This window comes from Falco naumanni, chromosome 12 (assembly GCF_017639655.2).
Source record: "Falco naumanni isolate bFalNau1 chromosome 12, bFalNau1.pat, whole genome shotgun sequence".
NCBI classification, from domain to species: domain Eukaryota; kingdom Metazoa; phylum Chordata; class Aves; order Falconiformes; family Falconidae; genus Falco; species Falco naumanni.
This window is the reverse complement of record NC_054065.1, coordinates 5593295-5598335: the sequence shown is the minus strand read 5'-3', so window position 1 is coordinate 5598335 and position 5041 is coordinate 5593295.

Genomic DNA, 5041 nt, shown 5'->3' with positions numbered 1-5041 from the left:
GTCAGTATCAACCTTTTGTGCAATCCGTGTTCTGTTATCTTTGTTCTGAGTAGCTTTTTAAAATGGAACTTGTTCTTGCAACCTCAGTATAAACAAAATGTCCTTGGAGAAGCTGCTGCTAACACCGTTCAAAATGTTGTGGTGAAGGCTAGGGCTGTAAGGCTTGTGAACTAGAGCTCTATGTCAAAAACGACTTAAGATTTTTGAGAACAGATTTAAATTTCAGCTGGTGTGCATGCCACGCTGAAACCCAGTCCCTGATGGATCTGAATGTATATGCTTAAAAGCAAGTAATTTAAAAAAATCCAGTGGGTGACTTTTTAGACAGGCTAGACATGTGTACAGGCTTTCAAAATTCCTGTCCTTGAGATTTGTGACACTTGTATGTGCATCTTGGAATACTCTGTACGTGCTGTACCTGTGCTCAGCAACACTTGTTATGTGGGCTTTCTTCATGGAAATGTTACGCAGGGTTGTCTTTTATGTGAAAGTGTTGCAAATTTATGCTATGGGTATTTTTACTGAAATTCCATATAAATTTTGTATTAACGATCTTCTTGTAGTTGTTCTCAGTGTGTGGATGGCTCATCTATGTAACTAACAAAAGATTTTTTTTTTAATGCTGATCTTCCAATTAATAATAGAGGGTGTGACTTGTGAAGATACCTTAAACTCTTTAAACCAAACCTGTACATTAATGAATTGCTTTCCTCTTACATGAGTGAAAAGATGCTTGGAAGCAGCATGCCTAGACTGAGGGTTTCCCTGTGTAACTCGGGGTTGAGCAGGACGCACTCAAAGGTCTGCAGGGGTTCAAATGTGGGCTGCCAGGCACAGTGTAACCGCACCCCGGAGAGCTGCACCTCTGGGCCTCTGTCAGGTTAGTTTCCCCCCTGCCCTGACAAAATCCACAAACTCTGTACATCGTGTGCTAACTCTCTGGGATCTGGAGGACAGCGGTACGTTTCTCCTTACAGATGTCCAGAAGCAGTGTACGGATCTAAACGGCACATCTCCTGGTTGTAGTTCAGTCCTTGCTAAGGAAATGGGCCTTAGGGCCAGCTGTGCTGGAGGGGGACGTGACCACCAGGAGCTGTTGTTGCCACATCTGTCAATGACACGACCAGCTGCTGGGTCCAGTGTGCTGATTCCTTCTCAGGTGGGTTTCCCGAACTGCCTGTTGCTGGAACACCGCTGCTGCAGAGGCTGGGTGATCTGCCATTCACTGCGGGTGTCCTTGCTATTGCATCAATTTCCTGACATAAAGTTGAAGGGGGAATAATGTCAAATGAAGTCCCCGGAAGCATTTTATTATTTTACTATTTAATCAGCTGCTGCTTGTTTTGTCTCATGATGTGAGCATGTGAAATTTTCTCCATGAAGATAGGCAGGTGGAATACTACAGGCAAAATCTGATTGGGTTTTGTAAATTACTTTATTTAAGCAATCGGACAAACATAAGCTCTATTTTTATAGAGGAAATCATAAGTGACTCTGGCTGTACTGGAGTGGTAGAAAATCTTGAGTTTCTACCTTGGATTTTTGAACTGGACCAGTGATAACTCCCAGCTCCAGCAGCAGGGCGGTGGAGTAGTGTGTGCCTCCTCCTAGGACATGATTACACATTGAAAGTGAAAAAGCTGCGTGGCTTGGATGCAGTATGGTAGAGGGAAGGAACTGGATCCTCTCCTTTTCCCTTCTCTATTACCCACCCCCACACGTGCACACAGAACACGCCAGGGTGCTCAGCTGTGAAGGCTGCACGGGAGGAAACTGTGCCTGTCCCTTAGGTTGCTTTTGCAGCTCTTCCCAGGAGCTGCCTGCCTTTTCTCCAATTTTCTGCTTATCCTTCCACTCCTAACCCTTCATGTACCAGCAGTTCGGTTGTAAGCTCACTTGCTGGGGAACCAAGTCTGCTGATACCTTTTTTTATTCCCTTCCTTACAGGGGAATAAGTAGAGTTGGGTTTAATGAGGACTGTAGCAACTACTTCTTTTAAGCAAATGTCTTCATTTCTTTCCCAGTAGAAAAACATTTAAAAACCTGTTTGCTTTACTTTCATTTTGTTTGTCCTGAGAAGAAAGCAAAGCTCCATGCTTGAACGCACAGAGAGCAAACGGGGATTTAGTAATCAAATACTTATATTTAAATTTCCATTTTGTATGGAAAGACAGTTTTTCTTGGCTCATTAGAATTTGTCAGAGCCTGCACTAGTGCTTTAAACTCAGATCTGTTAGTCTGAATTCCGGGTGGACGTGGGAGCTGAACCCAGGCGCCGACAACTGTCTTGGCGCGGGTTGTGCCAGTAGCTGACGTGCCTGGGGAGGATGCAGAAATGAGTGGTCATCCAAAGCGTTTGTCAGACCCACACACAAGGGCATGGGAAGACTGTGCTTTGTAAGGGCACTTTTTACGTCTGGTTATGGCTGTGCAGTTGGGGGGCCAAAAATCACGCTGCAAACCTCTTTGTAGTTCTCTGCTGGATTGCTTACATTTACTTAATCAGCCAGAACTTTCCAGGAGAACTGGTCCAATGCTTGATGGTTGGGTCTCCCTCCACCCCAGCGGCCCCCTGACTTCCCAACTGACTTCTCAAAATAGGTGTCCAGGGTCTTCTTAGAGCTACCTGCTCACTGTCTGTGCTGGACGGCCAAGAAATTGTCCTCATCCCTGCCACAGGTCCATCATTTTTGACTCAGTCCTGTGCTGAAGGTGTAGATGGCCGCTGGTGATGGGGGAAGGGGGGCGGGGACGGACAACAAATATTTTTCTCTTGGTTCTTCAGAGTGACTTGGAAGGGGCTGAAGTAAATCAGCTGTCACTGATTGATGCAGGATGCTCACTGAAAAGACTTCACAATCTGTAAATAGTTATTTCTGACTTCATTTGGAGAAATTCACCAAAGTTCATGGGGAATTTGCAAGTCAAAATAACTGTTTTCTTATGTAAGTTACTTGATAAAACAGCTTTGCACAATAGTCTTTAGAAATAGGTAATCGCCGGGACGCTGCAATATGTAAACTATATACTGCAGTTAACTTTTCCAGTTAATGTTTACTGCAGTCCAGTGAAGTGAGAAAATCCCAGCTGGCTCATCCTTCACCTGTGGAGGTTTTTGCATGTTGACAGGAGACCATCAGCACTGTCCCTCTGGTCCTGCAGTAGGACATGGTGGCTCAGACTAAACCGCTGCGTAGTGATCTCTTTCTCTAGTGAATAACGTACATAAGGACAAGCATGTTGTTATATTTCTTACAATGTTGTTTTGGCTTTTGATTGGACAGCTTCCGAAGCCAGAAGTTGTATCTCTGTGTTTAATAGCCCTCTGCGGGGTGGTTCTTCCAGAATTTGTGGTACCGCTTTTGAACTAGAATGCAAAGTTTCCTTGCAGAGCCTGGTCCATCCGAGCTCCAGGTAGGCAACACCATTCTCCATCAGTGATTCTCCAGTGCCTGCCAAAGGAACAAGTGAGAAGCAGATGTGGGAGAGGATGTTAACACCACCCTGATTATTTTTTTTTGTTGGTTGATTGTTTTTGGTAGTTTTCCCTCTGCCCTAATCGCATCTGACAGCTCACATGGAGTTGTACATTGACTTTTATTGGTGGGGTTTACTGTGGCTGCTTGGGCAAACTCTTTGCTGTTGAGTCAGGTGCTGTTCTTTCGCTTCAAAGTTAAGGTTCAGACAGCTGATGTTTCATTAAGCGGCCAGAGGAACCTCGCATCCAGAGGGGTATGTTAGAATGAGAAGCTGGTTACTTGGAGGGAAGCTGTGTCGGAACTGGTCCGTGTCAGTGTCCCGCACTCCCAGCTGTGCTGGTGAGATGCTGGCTGGGCTCTCCTGGGTGAGAGGCCAAGTAGTCCCGCAGCAGATTGATGGATTCTTGATCGGTTTCCCTTGTGCCGATACCGGCACCTTCCACCATGTCAGAGCTCATAAAGTGGCCTGTGGCGGCAAAGGTGGGGTCCTGCTGGAGTAGAAGACTTTCCAGCTCCTGGTGAACTCCTGAAGTCTGTGGAGCTTCCCAGGGCACACTAGCTGGTCCAGGAGTCAGTGACCCCAGCTGGGCTTTGGCGTGTGGATGCCACATCGGGGGGGGGGGGGGAGCACTGTCATCACAGGGGAGGGAGGAGGAACTTTTAGCCTGAGTGGCAAATAACGGCCAGTGAAGGAAGTCACTGATACGGTGTGAATGTGGCAAGTGAACATAAAAGTGGAGAGGGAGAGAGAAAGATCAAGGTGGCAAGTGTTTCGAAAAGCTTAGCTTTTTTGAAGTAAATACAGGTTTTGTGAAATGGGGCAGGGGAGAGCAGTGGTGGAACAGTGTCACTGCCTTCAGCAATTTTTGTGCAACTTTCCAACATTAAAAGCTTTGAATTCATTATGGTTAAAATGTTTAGCTATTATGCAACACTAACTGTCTCATGCACTGGGATAAATACCTGGTTTTAATACAGGCGGTGCAAAGTTTAAATAAATGAAAGCAGACGTGTCCTCAGTTCTGTGCTGGGAGCACCCAGAAATGTCAATGTTAAGCCAGTTTGCATTTAAATAGTGTCTGACACTGATGTGTGATGAGTGCCCTGTGGTGCAGTTGTATGTACATTGATATTCATTTCCAGTAATTCCTTCCAGGAATATTCTGACCAGCTAGAAAAATGACCCTGTATGCACCCTGTACAGCTTCATCTGAGATGCCCTCATCTGGGAAAGCAGTTAGAGAAATGGCTGCGAATCTCTCCGTGCCGTTGTTCCCTTCGAACGATTCCTGAGAGTGAGCTTCCAGCTGGCACCATCCTTCTTGCCTCAGCCCCTAAGATACCCCTCCATAGGTACTTGACAATCTCCTTTGAATCGTAAGCATTTTTCTTGCTCTTGGCAGAATGTTGTGTTCCTAGTTGTATAAAGCAGCAGCAAGGAAGATGGCTGTAGTTTTCACGAGGTATATGTGTATTTAACTTGATGTTATTTGAATTCTTCAGCCTTGCCAAAGAATGAAAAAATCAAGTCACTTGAAATGCCAGATGAGTGGGGGGAGTGA